Source organism: Anomaloglossus baeobatrachus, chromosome 6 (genome assembly GCF_048569485.1).
Source record: "Anomaloglossus baeobatrachus isolate aAnoBae1 chromosome 6, aAnoBae1.hap1, whole genome shotgun sequence".
Classification (NCBI taxonomy): domain Eukaryota; kingdom Metazoa; phylum Chordata; class Amphibia; order Anura; family Aromobatidae; genus Anomaloglossus; species Anomaloglossus baeobatrachus.
Genome location: NC_134358.1, coordinates 116,474,175 through 116,490,195, shown reverse-complemented (window position 1 = coordinate 116,490,195; position 16,021 = coordinate 116,474,175). Strand labels below are relative to the sequence as shown.

General features: G+C 41.6%; 1 protein-coding gene across 1 annotated transcript in view; it reads right to left on the bottom strand.

Moving 5' to 3' along the window:
• Positions 1-16,021, bottom strand: part of PREX2 (phosphatidylinositol-3,4,5-trisphosphate dependent Rac exchange factor 2) — a 582,180-nt gene that overhangs the window by 486,354 nt on the left and 79,805 nt on the right. The gene's annotated exons all lie outside the window — the stretch shown is intronic.

Genomic DNA, 16,021 nt, shown 5'->3' with positions numbered 1-16,021 from the left:
CGGAATAGCATGCCGCTGCAAGATGCTATGGTAGCCATACTGCTTCAGTATGCCTTCAATTTTGAATAAATCCCCAACAGTGTCACCAGCAAAGCACCCCCACACCATCACACCTCCTCCTTCATGCTTCACGGTGGAAACAAGGCATGTAGAGTTCATCCATTCACCTTTTCTGCGTCACACAAAGACACGGTGGTTGGATCCAAAGATCTCAAATTTGGACTCATCAGACCAAAGCACAGATTTCCACTGGTCAAATGTCCATTCCTTGTGTTCTTTAGCCCAAACAAGTCTCTTCTGCTTGTTGCCTGTTCTTAGCATTGGTTTAGTAGCAGCTATTTTACCATGAAGGCCTGCTGCACAAAGTCTCCTCTTAACAGTTGTTCTAGAGATGTGTCTTCTACTAGAACTCTGTGTGGCATTGACCTGGTCTCTAATCTGAGCTTCTGTTGACCTGTGATTTCTCAGGCTGGTGACTCGGATAAACTTATCCTCCGCATCAGAGGTGACTCTTGGTTTCCTTTCCTGGGTCGGTCCTCATGTGAACCAGTTTCTTTGTAGCGTTTGATGGTTTTTGCCACTGCACTTGGGGACACGTTCAAAGTTTTTCCAATTTTTCGGTCTGACTGACCTTCATTTCTTAAAGTAATGATGGCCACTCGATTTTCTTTAGTTAGCTGCTTTTTTCTTGCCATAATACAAATTCTAACAGTCTATTCAGTAGGACTATCAGCTGTGTATCCACCAGACTTCTGCACAACACAACTGATGGTCCCAGCCCCATTTATAAGGCAAAAAAATCCCACTTATTAAACCTGACAGGGAACACCGGTGAAGTGAAAATCATCTCCGGTGACTACCTCTTGAAGCTCATCTACAGAATGCCAAGAGTGTGCAAAGTAGTAATCAAAGCAAAAGATGGCTACTTTGAAGAACCTTGAATATAAGACATATTTTCAGTTGTTTCACAATTTTTTGTTAATTAATTCATTCCACATGTGTTAATTCACAATTTTGATGCCTTCAATATGAATCTACAATTTTCAGAGTCATGAAAATAAAGAAAATGAGAATGAGAAGTTGTGTCCAAAGTTTTGGTCCTTACTGTATGTATACAGTTAGGTCCAGAAATATTTGGACAGTGACACAATTTTCGCGAGTTGGGCTCTGCATGCCACCACATTGGATTTGAAATGAAACCTATACAACAGAATTCAAGTGCAGATTGTAACGTTTAATTTGAAGGTTTGAACAAAAATATCTGATAGAAATTGTAGGAATTGTACACATTTCTTTACAAACACTCCACATTTTAGGAGGTCAAAAGTAATTGGACAAATAAACCAAACCCAAAACAAAATATTTTTATTTTCAATATATTGTTGCAAATCCTTTGGAGGCAATCACTGCCTTAAGTCTGGAACCCATGGACATCACCAAACGCTGGGTTTCCTCCTTCTTAATGCTTTGCCAGGCCTTTACAGCCGCAGCCTTCAGGTCTTGCTTGTTTGTGGGTCTTTCCGTCTTAAGTCTGGATTTGAGCAATTGAAATGCATGCTCAATTGGGTTAAGATCTGGTGATTGACTTGGCCATTGCAGAATGTTCCACTTTTTTGCACTCATGAACTCCTGGGTAGCTTTGGCTGTATGTTTGGGGTCATTGTCCATCTGTACTATGAAGCGCCGTCCGATCAACTTTGCGGCATTTGGGTGAATCTGGGCTGAAAGTATATCCCGGTACACTTCAGAATTCATCCGGCTACTCTTATCTGCTGTTATGTCATCAATAAACACAATTGACCCAGTGCCATTGAAAGCCATGCATGCCCATGCCATCACGTTGCCTCCACCATGTTTTACAGAGGATGTGGTGTGCCTTGGATCATGTGCTGTTCCCTTTCTTCTCCAAACTTTTTTCTTCCCATCATTCTGGTACAGGTTGATCTTGGTCTCATCTGTTCATAGAATACTTTTCCAGAACTGAGCTGGCTTCATGAGGTGTTTTTCAGCAAATTTAACTCTGGCCTGTCTATTTTTGGAATTGATGAATGGTTTGCATCTAGATGTGAACCCTTTGTATTTATTTTCATGGAGTCTTCTCTTTACTGTTGACTTAGAGACAGATACACCTACTTCACTGAGAGTGTTCTGGACTTCAGTTGATGTTGTGAACGGGTTCTTCTTCACCAAAGTATGCGGCGATCATCCACCACTGTTGTCATCCGTGGACGCCCAGGCCTTTTTGAGTTCCCAAGCTCACCAGTCAATTCCTTTTTTCTCAGAATGTACCCGACTGTTGATTTTGCTACTCCAAGCATGTCTGCTATCTCTCTGATGGATTTTTTCAGCCTCAGGATGTTCTGCTTCACCTCAATTGAGAGTTCCTTAGACCGTATGTTGTCTGGTCACAGCAACAGCTTCCAAATGCAAAACCACACACCTGTAATCAACTCCAGACCTTTTAACTACTTCATTGATTACAGGTTAATGAGGGAGACGCCTTCAGAGTTAATTGCAGCCCTTAGAGTCCCTTGTCCAATTACTTTTGGTCCCTTGAAAAAGAGGAGGCTATGCAATACAGAGCTATGATTCCTAAACCCTTTCTCCGATTTGGATGTGAAAACTCTCATATTGCAGCTGGGAGTGTGCACTTTCAGCCCATATTATATATATAATTGTATTTCTGAACATGTTTTTGTAAACAGCTAAAATAACAAAACTTGTGTCACTGTCCAAATATTTCTGGACCTAACTGTATATATATATATATATATATATATATATATATATATATATATATTGTAACAATGTGGGCCCCGAGTGTATGGGAGCCACACGTCACGTATCGGGATTAACGCACACCGGAACAATTTGTCTCTTTAACAGACCATATGGTTTATTAACAGCTCAAATAAACGATACTAGGTCACATAACAGAAAGATGCCATGCCTTGGCATTATCCTCAAAGTCCAACACATAACATAAAGTCCACACACTCTTGGACTTCCTCGCACGTGTCACTGACCCTTGTCAGTACTTGGCTTTATCCTAAAAGTCCAATCCGGGTTACCTTCTTCTGAAGGCGGCTAGTGTCCTTACCAAGTTCCCCTGGCTCCAGCCAGGCTTTGCACATGGACCTAAAAGCCCCTTCCTTCAGAAGGTCTCCTGAGCAGAGCAAAACACCCTGCTTCTGCTCTCCCCGTCTCCAGCACACACTGGAAGTCTAGAGCCAGCCTCTCCCTAGACTGACCTAGACACACTCTACCCAGGTTCAGAGACAGGATTGTTTAACCCCTGGAGCCACACCCACAGGTGATAAGGACACACCCTTCCATGGCTCTGCATGTAATTCAACCCTGTGGAACCACAGGTCCCAGCCAACTTCCCATTGCAGAGCACCCATGCTTCTGCAAAACATAACGACCCTTTGTAATACAGCCGGTTGATACCACACAATATATATATATATATATATATATATATATATATATATATATATATCACGATGGCAGGATGAGGGACATATATACCTGGATAGGGACATATATACCAGGATAGGGACATGTATGCTAGGATGGGGACATACAGTATATACCGGAATGGAGGACATATATATCAGGGTGGGGGACATATAGCAGAATGGAGACAGGATGGGGACATATATACCAGGGTGGAGAAATACAGTATATCACAAAAATTAGTAAACCCCTCACATTTTTGTAAATTTTTTATTATATATTTTCATGGGACAACACTGAGTATATGAAACTGTGATGCAATGTAAAGTAGTCAGTTTACAGCTTGTTTAACATTGTAAATTTAGTATGCCCTCTACATAACTCAACACAGCCAATAATGTCTAAACCACTGGCAATAAAAGTGAGTACATCCCTAAGGGAAAATGAGCAAATTGTACCCAATTAGCCATTTTCCATCCCCGGTGTCATGTGACCCATTAGTGTTACAAGGTCTTAGGTGCTAATGGGGAGCAGGTGTGTTACACTTGATGTTATTGCTCACACACTCTATCATATTGATCACTGGAAGTTCAACATGGCAGATCATGGCAAAGAATTCTCGAAGGATCTAAGAAAAAGAATTGTTGCTATACATAAAGATGGCCTAAACTATAAGAAGATTGCCACCACACTGAAACTGAGCTGCAGCAGGGTGGCCAAGAGCATACAGTGGGTTAACAATACAGGTTCCACTCAGATCAGACCTTGCCATGGTCGATCAAAGAAGTTGAGTGCATGTGCTCAGCGTCATATCCAGATGTTGTCTTTTAAAAATAGATATATGAGTGCTGCCAGCATTGCTGCAAAGGTTATAGGGGGAGTTAGCCTGTCAGTGTCCAGACCATATGCCACACATTGCTTCAAAATGGTCTGCATGTCTGACATCCCAGAAAGAAGCCTCTTCCGAAGATGATGCACAAGAAAGCTCGCAAACAGTTTGCTGAAGGACATGGATTACTGGGAACATGTCCTGTGGTCTGATAAGACCAAAATAAATGTATTCAGTTCAGGTGGTGTCAAGCTTGGGTGGTGGCAAACAGCATGGGAGTACAAAAACTTGCTTTGCTTACAGTTAAACATGGTGGAGGGAGTATCATGGTTTGGGGCTGCATTAGTGCTGCTGGTTGTGAGGAGCTACACTTCATTGAGGGAACCATGAATGTCAACATGTAATGTGACATACTAAAGCAGAGCATGATCCCCTCCCTTCAGAGACAGGATGAGCAATATGTTTTCCAAGACAAGAGCCCAAGATTGGGGACAAATATGGGGTGCATATAGATCAGGATAGGGAGACACATTTACCAGGATGGAGAACATATTTACCATGAAGGGTCACAGGATGAGGAAATAAATACCAGCATGGGCCCAGAATGGGGACATATATACTAGGATGAGGGATATAGTTACCAGGATAGGGAACATCTATACAAAATTAGGGTATATACAGTCATATGAAAAAGTTTGGGCACCCCTATTAATGTTAACCTTTTTCCTTTATAACAATTTGGGTTTTTGCAACAGCTATTTCAGTTTCATATATCTAATAACTGATGGACTGAGTAATATTTCTGGATTGAAATTAGGTTTATTGTACTAACAAAAAATGTGCAATCCACATTTAAACAAAATTTGACAGGTGCAAAAGTATGGGCACCTCAACATAAAAGTGACATTAATATTTTATAGATCCTCCTTTTGCAAAAATAACAGCCTCTTGTCGCTTTCTGTAGCTTTTAATGAGTTTCTGGATCCTGGATGAAGGTATATTTGACCATTCCTGTTTACAAAACAATTCCAGTTCAGTTAAGTTTGATGGTCGCCGAGCATGGACAGCACGCTTCAAATCATCCCTCAGATTTTCAATGATATTCAGGTCTGGGGACTGGGATGGCCATTCCAGAACATTGTGTCACGCTCCCCGTGTCCCAGCACCACTCCTTACCCACTGATCCAGTCCACGTGTCCACTGGTCATGGCTACCGCTCCCGCTCTTGCTCCCCAGAGTCCTGTTCCTGGTCTCAGGAGTCTGATTCTGACTAATGTTCTGTATAGGACCGGGCCGCGCCCACTCACCTGGTCTTATAGCCCCAGCACTGCTGCAACAGGAAATGACCTAAGGCTGTGCTGAGTATATAAGACTGGCCTTTCCATGTGGGCGGCGCCTGATCATCGTTTGTGTTTCTATGTCTTGTCTTGTGAGCTAGGTGCTCAGGTCTTTGTTCCTGTTTCCTATTACTGCCTTAAAGTACGCTGTGACCTTAGTGACCTGGTCCTCTCTTTGCTTCCTGATACCTGCACCCATTCCTGCCACGTTAGTGCTCCAGCTACCGTGTACCCTGCCCTCCAGGTGGGGTGCTCGGTCCAGTGGATCCACCTCCTGGGCCTACCAGTCCTCCCCGGCCCTCACACATTGTAATTGTTCCTCTGCATGAATGCCTGAGTAGATTTGGAGCGGTGTTTTGGATCATTGTCTTGCTGAAATATCCATCCCCTGCGTAACTTCAACTTCGTCATTCGTGATTCTTGCACATTTTTGTCAAAAATCTGCTGATACTGAGTTGAATCCATGAGACCCTCAACTTTAACAAGATTCCCGGTGCTGGCATTGGCCACACAGCCCAAAGCATCATGGAACCTCCACCAAATTTTACTGTGGGTAGCAAGTGCTTTTCTTGGAATGCCGTGGTTTTTTTGCCTCCATGCATAACGCCTTTTTGTATGACCAAACAACTCAATCTTTGTTTCATCAGTCCACAGGACCTTATTCCAAAATGTAACTGGCTTGTCCAAATGTGCTTTTGCATACCTCAGGCAACTCTGTTTGTGGCGTGCTTGCAGAAATGGCTTCTTTTGCATCACTATCCCATACAGCTTCTCCTTGTGCAACGTGCGCTGTATTGTTGACCGATGCACATTGACACCATCTGCAGCAAGATGATGCTGCAGGTCTTTGGAGGTGGTCTGTGGATTGTCCTTGACTGTTCTCACCATTCTTCTTCTCTGCCTTTCTGATATTTTTCTTGGCCTGCCACTTCTGGACTTAACAAGAACTGTACCTGTGTTCTTCCATTTCCTATGTTCCTCACAGTGGAAACTGACAATTTAAATCCCTGAGACAACTTTTTTGTATCCTTCCCCTGAACAACTAAGTTGAAAAATCTTTGTTTTCAGATCATTTGAGAGTTTTTTTGAGGAGCCCGTGATGCCACTCTTCATAGGAGATTCAAATAGGAGAACAACTTGAAAGTGGCCCTCTTAAATACCTTTTCTCATGATTGGATACACCTGCCTATGAAGTTCAAAACTCAATGAGGTTACAAAACCAATTTAGTGCTTTAGTAAGTCAGTAAAAAGTAGTTAGCAGTGTTCAAATCAAGAAATTGATAAGGGTGCCCATACGGTTGCACCGGTCAAATTTTGTTTAAATGCGGATTGCACATTTTCTGTTAGTACGATAAACCTCATTTCAATCCAGAAATATTACTCAGTCCATCAGTTATTAGATATATGAAACAGAAATAGGTGCTGCAAAAACCCAATTTGTTATAAAGAAAAAAGGTTAACATTAATAGGAGTGCCCAAACTTTTTCATATGACTGTATATGTATATATATATATATATATATATATATATATATATATATATATATATACACACACCAGGATGGGAGACACATTTACCAAAATAGGGCCTAGGATCGGAGACATATAAACTAGAATTGAGTATATATTTACTAGGAAGGGGCACAGTATGAGACATATATACCAGGAAAGGAGTCATATTTGGAACATATGGGGATGGAGAACATATATAACTAGGATAGGTGACATATTTTCCAGGAAAGGGCCCAGGTTGGTGGACATGCACACAAAGATTGGGGACATACTGTTTACACCAGGATGGGGGGACACATTTACCAGGATGGGGAACATATTTACCAAGGAAAGGGCCAGTATGCGGGACATATATACCAAAATGGGAGGCATATTTACCAGGATAGGGGACATTACTACATAATTAAGAAGGAAGAGGTGCAACACTTATGTCTTTATAGGATTCTTTATGGTACCAGGGCCCATACATCCGATCAACATGTGTGTGTGTGTGTGTGTGTGGGGGGGGGGGTGTCTGGTAATAATTTTGCATCGGGGCCCATCAGACTCTAGTTACACCACTGAATTCAGGCCAGTGATCTATCAGGCAATGACAAGGCCAATGCACACATGCATTCTAGGAAGTCAAAGAAAGAACATCCTAGCACTAAAAGTACTGGCAGAATCCTGATAAAGATGAACCACTCACTAAAAAGAAATAGATGGCGAGTTACCAAACCTGGGAATTGAGACAGTTCCTGTACATAATAGACTGGTATATAAAGTACATCAAAAGCAGTTTTACATTGCTGTGGGACATAAGGGCAACAATACCATATTTTCTATGGTTTTTTTTTCAAAGGACAGGAACATTTTTATATTAAATTCTAATCAGTCACATAAAGTATTAATAATTTGAAGAACATCCCTTGTTATATATTTGGACCTTTCAGAGCTTAAACACGTTTCCTTTACTACAATTTACAAAGGCTGGGGCCAATAATGATTTTTTTTATCTTTTGTGCGTCTTCTGTGCTCACAATATCTTATAATTAGGACTCTACTAATAGCTTTTAAGAAATCTGTCCACCTATTGTAGAGGGGGCCCCTTATGATAACTGAACACAAAGGATTATGATGTTTGCATTAATTCCCACAATTTGGATAAGAAAGCGTTAAACATCTGATTCTAGAACAGTAGCTGCAATACTCTTCCCTAAGTGGAAGTAAGCTTTTAAAATGACAGCGGCATGAATGACAGGCGCTCTCTCTGACAGCCACAATATGCTTTTGTGCTTCTCACAGTGGGCTTCCCGCTCTTCATTATTTATTACAACACAACAAAAACTCCAGCAGAAAATGTGATTTTCTCCAAGATCTGGACATGTGAAAGAGAAGAAGCGAAGGAGAAAACCTGAGAACAGCTCTGTTAGGATCTGGCATATCTGATTACGTTCCTTCTACAAAGGGATCACAATAAATGGCATGTGAAGTTTTGGATTAAAATGCAAAACTAAAACGTTGCCTCCATTTAATTTGGATGTAAAATGTTGGGGGAAAGAAGTAGATAATGTATTTAAAGGTAGGCAACATGTCCAAATAAATGGCTTATTCAAGTTATCAAATTCACGTACTTTTCCCATGGTATGAACATCAAAACCCCTCAATTACCCCTGCAATCTGTTCCAAATACTCACTGGTGCCCACTTTAAAAGTATCAGTGCTATAGAGTAGAATAAATTTTACGGTATGTCTTTCTTTTTGCTATTTGATGACACATCTGTGGGTTGGGTTGTATCATAGGCAGGAAAGCCAATGCAAGTTTATGAGTAAGGCAAGATCGAGGCTTATGCGGGCGTCACACGAAACAATCCATCGTGTGATATGTCGTTGGGGTCACGGATTTCGTGACGCACATCCGGCATCGTTTGCAACATCGTTTCATGTGACACCTACGAGCGTCTCAGAACGATTGCAAATCGGTTACAAGTCGTGTATCATTTACACATCGTTTATTTTTAAAAAATCGTTTATTCTTCTCTCCGCCGGTTGTTCATCGTACCCGAGGTAGCACACATTGCTCCATGTGACACCCCGGGAGCGATGAACTGCAGCTTACCTGCGGCCGCTGGCAATGCTGAAGGAAGGAGGTGGGCGGGATGTTTACGTCCCGCTCATCTCCGCCCCTCCGCTTCTATTGGCCGGCGGCTGTGTGACATCACTGTGACGCCGAACGTCCCACCCCCTTCAGGAAGTGGATGTTCACCGCCCACAGAAACGTCGCTCAGCAGGCAAGTACGTGTGACGGGGTTTAACAACTTTGTGCGCCACGGGCAACTAATTGCCCGTGACGCACAAACGACAGGGGCGGGTACAATCGCTCGTGCGATCGCATGATAGATGGTATCGTGTGAGGCCCACATTAGCGCTTAGCATTGTTGCCTAACAGTAGTGTAGTCCTTGGTTAATTTCTGGCCAAGGTCTACGGAGTTTGTATGTTCTACCAATGTCTGTGTTGGTACTCCCTTTCATTACAATGGTTTAGAGTCATATTCCAAAAATGTATTAAAAGATGACAAAGGCTGATGTGGACTGTGTCAATCTTAGAATCATAGAATTATAGACTTGTAGAGTTGTAAGGGACCTCAAGGGCCATCAGGTTCAACCCCCTGCGAGTGCAGGTTTTCCTAAATCAACCCAGCTAGATGTTTATCCAGTTTCCACTTGAAGATTTCCATTGATGGAGAGCTCACCACCTCCCGTGGTCGCCTCTTCCACTCCCTGACTGCCCTCACTGTCAGAAAGTTTTTCCTAATGTCTAATCTGAATCACCTTCCTTTTAAGCCCCCGTCACACATAGCGATATTGTTAGCGAGATCGCTGAAATGTCACAGGTTTTGTGACGCAACAGTGACCTCGCTAGCAATCTCACTACATGTGAAACATAGCAGCGAATGGTCCCCCGCTGCGATATCGCTGATCGTACTTGGACGTCCTGGTTCATTTTTTGATCATTGGTGTCCCGCTGGGCAGCATACATTACGGTGTTTTTACTTTGTCTTTTCAACGCCCATCAGAATAGCTGCCGTGTGACAGGGTCCCAATAACCGCCGAGGATTGTCGTATCGTTGCTGCGTCGTTACTTAGATCTGTCTGTTTGACAGCTCACTAACGACCATGTAGCGACGTACCAGCGATCCTGACCAGGTCCTATCATTGTCAGGATCGCTGGAACATCGCTACATGTAACCCTTAGTTTCATCCCATTGCTTCTTGTACTTCCTTGTGCTAATAAGAATAGGGTACTCCCTATAATCTTTGTACAGTCCTACGAAACATGTTGGTTAATGAGCAGAAGGAAATAAAATAATCTTAAAACAAACTAAGAGACATTGTTGAACATAAAAGATAATGTGCTTTTTGAGTGTTATAGCCCTTCTTTGTTCTTTGTCACACTGGTTATCATCTTGTGAAGACATTGCCGTTGGCCAATACTACAAGCATATGATTAGGATTGATGTAGCACTAAGATTAGAGTACTTTGGAACAGTTAAGGCCACTTCACACATAACGAGATCGTACAACGAGATCGTTACTACGTCACAGTTTCTGTGACGCAAGAACGACTTCAATTGCGATCTCGTCATGTTTGACACGTACCAACGATTCACCCCCTGCTGCGAAATCGCTGATCGATGCCGAACAGCTTGGGCCATTTTTGGCTCGTTGGAGTCCTGCTGGGCTGCATGAATCTGTATGTTTGACACCCTATTTACGATTTCGTTGACGACCTAGATGAGATGCACGAAGGCGTGTTGTTGCGTCCCCGTTTCCACGCCCCTTCTGCGCCCATTGGTTGGCGCTGAGAACAATAGTGTTTAGTTACGTCGCCATTTCCGCGCCCCCTCTCTGCAACGATTGGTTAGCAATGAGAACACTATTGCGCTCTGATTGGGTATCACTTCATGCTTTGTTCCCTTTTGAGTCTTCTAGGAGCAAACCGGTGACTACACCCAGATTCATTCGTGCTTTGTTCCCGCTTGCTTGGTTTTCGGATCAAAGCTGCATCTTCCCTCATTCATTCCCGAGCGTGTCGCTGTATTACAGATTCATTCGTGCTTTGTTCCCGCTTGCTTGGTTTTCGGATCAAAGCCGCATCTGCAGCCGCATCTGCACTTGTATATCCCTCATTCGTTCCCGAGCGTGTCGCTGGGAGGATCGAAACTGCGATTATTAATAGATAGCATAGACGGCTGCATTTTCTGGACGTGGTAAGTCATTTTCGTAAAGTCTATGTTACTTGTTCCATGTTTTTGTTATAGTATGGAAAGTATTTGTGTTTATAGATAGTAATTATTTTTGCGGATCATCAAAGTGGTTGGTTGTTATCTGTACACATATGTCCTTTTGTGCGTCCATCGTCCTTTTATGTGTCCTTATGTAGTATTGCTGGTTATTTTGTCTCTCTGATACAGCCGCCATTTTGTTTCTCTGACACAGTTACAGCCGCCATTTTGTTTCTCTGACACAGTTACAGCCGCCATTTTGTTTCTCTGACACAGTTACAGCCGCCATTTTGTTTCTCTGACACAGTTACAGCCGCCATTTTGTTTCTCTGACACAGTTACAGCCGCCATTTTGTTTCTCTGACACAGTTACAGCCGCCATTTGTTTCTCTGACACAGTTAGAAGTGGTGCACTTCTATGGGGGCGGCCATTTTAGTGTCTCTTTTACACCCCCCAAAAAATGTGATTGGTTTATAGCAACTTTTCTCATCTTTACATGTTTTTTTGCAGTGTGGACAACATGAACGACATGCAGCGTGTTGTGCTGGGTGCTGCATTGATGTTTGAGGCCGGTCGGCTACGTGAAGTGGAACAGAGGCGTTCCAAACGAAAGCGCCGCATGTGGACCAGAGAGTGGCTGCAGAAGAGGTACAAATACTCCCACATGCAACTGCTAAGAGAGCTCCAGGAAAATAATCCTCAGGATTTCCGCAATTTTCTGCGGATGTCAGAAGAATCATTTAGCCTTTTACTCGAAAGAGTTACGCCAATTATTCAGCGCAAGAATACAGCGATGCGTGCTGCCATCCCGGCAGATGAAAGATTGGCAGTCACGCTGCGTTTCCTGGCCACCGGACGCTCCCTGCAAGACTTACATTTTTCTTCTGCAATTTCAAGGTCCCTGCTCAGCATTCTTATCCCGGAGACATGTAGAGCAATTTTCCACAGTCTGCGTAACTACATTGAGTTCCCCAAAACTGTGGAGGAATGGCAGAAGATTGCCACCGATTTTGAACACCTTTGGCAGTTCCCAAACTGTGGTGGTGCTTTGGACGGGAAACATGTGCGGATCACTCAACCACTGAACAGCGGCTCCTATTTTTATAACTATAAGGGCTATTTCAGCATCATCCTAATGGCCCTTGTGAATGCCAATTACGAATTTATTGCTGTTGATGTTGGCATGAATGGCCGGGTTTCTGACGGTGGGGTTTTAGAACACACAGGCTTTGGTGAACGTTTGCAAAATGGTGAACTGCATTTGCCCCCCAACTCTGACACTACCGCAAACCTTAACTTTGTATTTGTGGGCGATGAAGCCTTCCCACTTCATCCCAATCTCATGAAACCATTCCCACAGAAAAGTCTAACGGCGGAAAGACAAAGGTTCAATTATAGATTATCAAGGGCACGCAGGGTTGTGGAAAATGCCTTTGGGATAATGGCAAATCGCTTCCGCGTTTTCCACACACCAATTAACCTGAGTCTACCATCAATAGACGCAGTTGTTTTGGCCTGTTGCGCCCTTCACAACTTTCTTCGACGGCGAGATGCTATTACGTACTGTCCAACAGGCTTTGTAGACTCTGATGACTTAAATGGCGAAGTGGTGCTTGGCGAATGGCATTCTGAAGATCCCGCAATCGCAGGACTTCAACCATTGGCGCCCGGCAGAAATACCGATGATGCGAAGGCCTGTCGAGAAAAGTACTGCCAATATTTTAATGGTCCTGGTGCAATTACGTGGCAGCATTAGATAAACTTGTATTGAGCACATTTATTATGCTGAGTTTTATTTTCTTGTATTGATTGGTTTTAGAAACTTCCCTTCTTAATTTTAAAAAATATATGGTTACTTGTATTATGTTCATCAAATTTATACTAATTTTAAAATATATGGTTACTTGTATTGTTATGTTCATCACATTTATAATAAAATGTCATTTTTGCAAAATGATTACTTTAATAAACAGTTGTTTTAACTTTCCACAAGATTTGTTTGTCATTCATTCACTATTAAGGGCTACTGTGGGGAGCAGTACCACCATTGCTGCCGTTACATCACCCCCGGAGGCCCCAAATTATGAATATGAAGCCTTATATATTTTCATTTGGGGTTTTTAAACGGGGACGTTTGTGCGTCCCCGAAACCTTCAAACGACATCTCTTTTTCGATTTCTTATAATTGTATGTGCGCTCGCAGTGTGTGATACCACGACCCCTTGACACAGCATTTGCGTCATGGCGCGATCTCATTTCTGCAGCAAAGATCATTCTGATTTGTTAAAAGTGCGTCGCACTTTCACCTTCAAACATAGCATTGTAATATTTCACAAATCAACAATCCCGCCATGGCCGACGGCGGCCATTGGCTGGAGCAGGATCAACAACGTCCACCCCAATCTGATTGGAGCTAGCGTTCACGTGACGCTATCGGTCGAATCAGATGTGAAGAGGCGTTACCGCGGGTGACGCAACTGCGTTTGCTACGTAGACACACCAGCGAACAATGGCGGCACGCAGGAGGGCAACAGCTTGGGGAGAGGCGGAGGTCCGGTACCTAATTAGAGAAGTGGATGCTCGCGATTATGATTGCCGTGAGGCGCAAGAGCATCCACTTCTCCATAAGAAAGCGGTATTGCGCAGGATCCAACGTGGGTTGAGGAGGAGATTTCATTTGGAGCGCACCTGCGCCCAGATCCGAAAAAAATTAGCGGATCTGCGGTACCGCTCCAGTGCCCGGATCTCTGCCATACAAGCAGAGTTACAAAACCAAGGTAGGCGCAGATGAGTGTGCCTTGGCAACGTATAATGGTGTTCTTAAATATATATCTATTTATTTTTATATATATATATATATATATATATATATATATATATATCTCTATCTATCTATCTATATATATATATATGTATATATATATATTTATTCTAAAAATAAATATATAAATATATAATACATATATAAATAATATATATATATCATATATATATAAGTCTATACATATATTTTTAAATTAAATATATATATAATTCATATTAATTATATATAAATATAAATATAAGAAAATATACATATATAATAAGTAATAAATATATTGATTTAAATGTATATATTTAGGATATATATATCCTTTTACTTAATTAAAATTATATATATATAATCTATTTTATAGATCGATAGATTATATATATATATATAAAACATATAAAATATATATATATATATATATATATATATATATATAGATATATAGATACAATTCGAAAAATATATTTAGATATATATAATAATAAAAAAAAAAAAAACATAATATATATCTATATATAATTATAAAAATATATCATATATTAATTATATATATATATAATTATAAAAATATATAATATATTAATTATATATATATATAATTATAAAAATAAATATATACAGATAATATTTAAATAATAAATATATATATTTTAATGTATATATATTTATTATATATATATATATATATATATATATATATATATATTTCCCATGAACTGACAACCCTCTATCAGCACACAGTTTTCATATGTTCTGATATACCTCTTGTCCTTGGCACCCAGCTTCGCCATGCTTGGCAAAACATCATTCCCTCACCACCCAGCTTTTCCCATATCAGAGAGAGCATGGCAAAGCCGGGTGCTGTGGGTAGTGGGTCTTTTTCCCTCAGCACAAAAAAATTCCATCTCCTGCTTGTATTTTTGTACCCCCTCATATCTAGTTCTCCAAATACAATATTGGCCCCCACATAGCCTTCCATATAGTATAAAGGGTTCCACATAACCCTTCAGATATTAGAATGCATCCCATAGTCCTCCATGAACTGTAATGAATTTCCTAGAGTTCTCCATGAAGTTTCATTCACCCCAGAGTTCTCCATATATTATACTGCACCACATATTCCACAATGTGTTCAAATTCACCCCCATAGTCCTTGTATAAGGTAGGCTACGTAGTCCGCCATATATTTCAATGTACCCCCCACAGTCCTATATGTATCATAACGCAACCACATTAAACTTTATATTTTCTTAAGAACCCCCAGAGGAGCAAGGGGCCGCAGAGGAGGGAGAGCATGTGCCCGAGCCCCCGGTGGATCTACAGCCACCAGAGGAGGAGGAGGAGGAGGAGGAGGAGGAGTACCACCCACAGGGGCCACCGGCCGGATCGCCCCCCGGTAATTTTTTAATATAACATTAACGCCATATAAAGTACAAAACAAAAAGCTGTTGAGTACTATAAAGTGTTTTTTGTTATCATAGATGCTAGTCCAGGCTCCATAAGTGAGTCTGTATCGGACGAGGGGGATAACCGTAAGTCATGAATCTCCTACTTTGTAATAATAAGCAGAAATAAAAATTATGATTTATTAATTTTACCATTCCCTCCATAGGCATACCCACTTTGGCCGAAATCATGTCCTCCCAAAGAAGGATTTTGTCGGCCCACAGGAGGCTGATGGCCAGAGTGGAGCGGCATGCGGCGCTGCTGGCCCGTTATGTGGCTGGACAAGGGGAGGGCAGCAGCAACTAACGTTTTTTTTTTTTTGTTATTGTATCCATATTCATGTGTTATAAAAAATTTGAA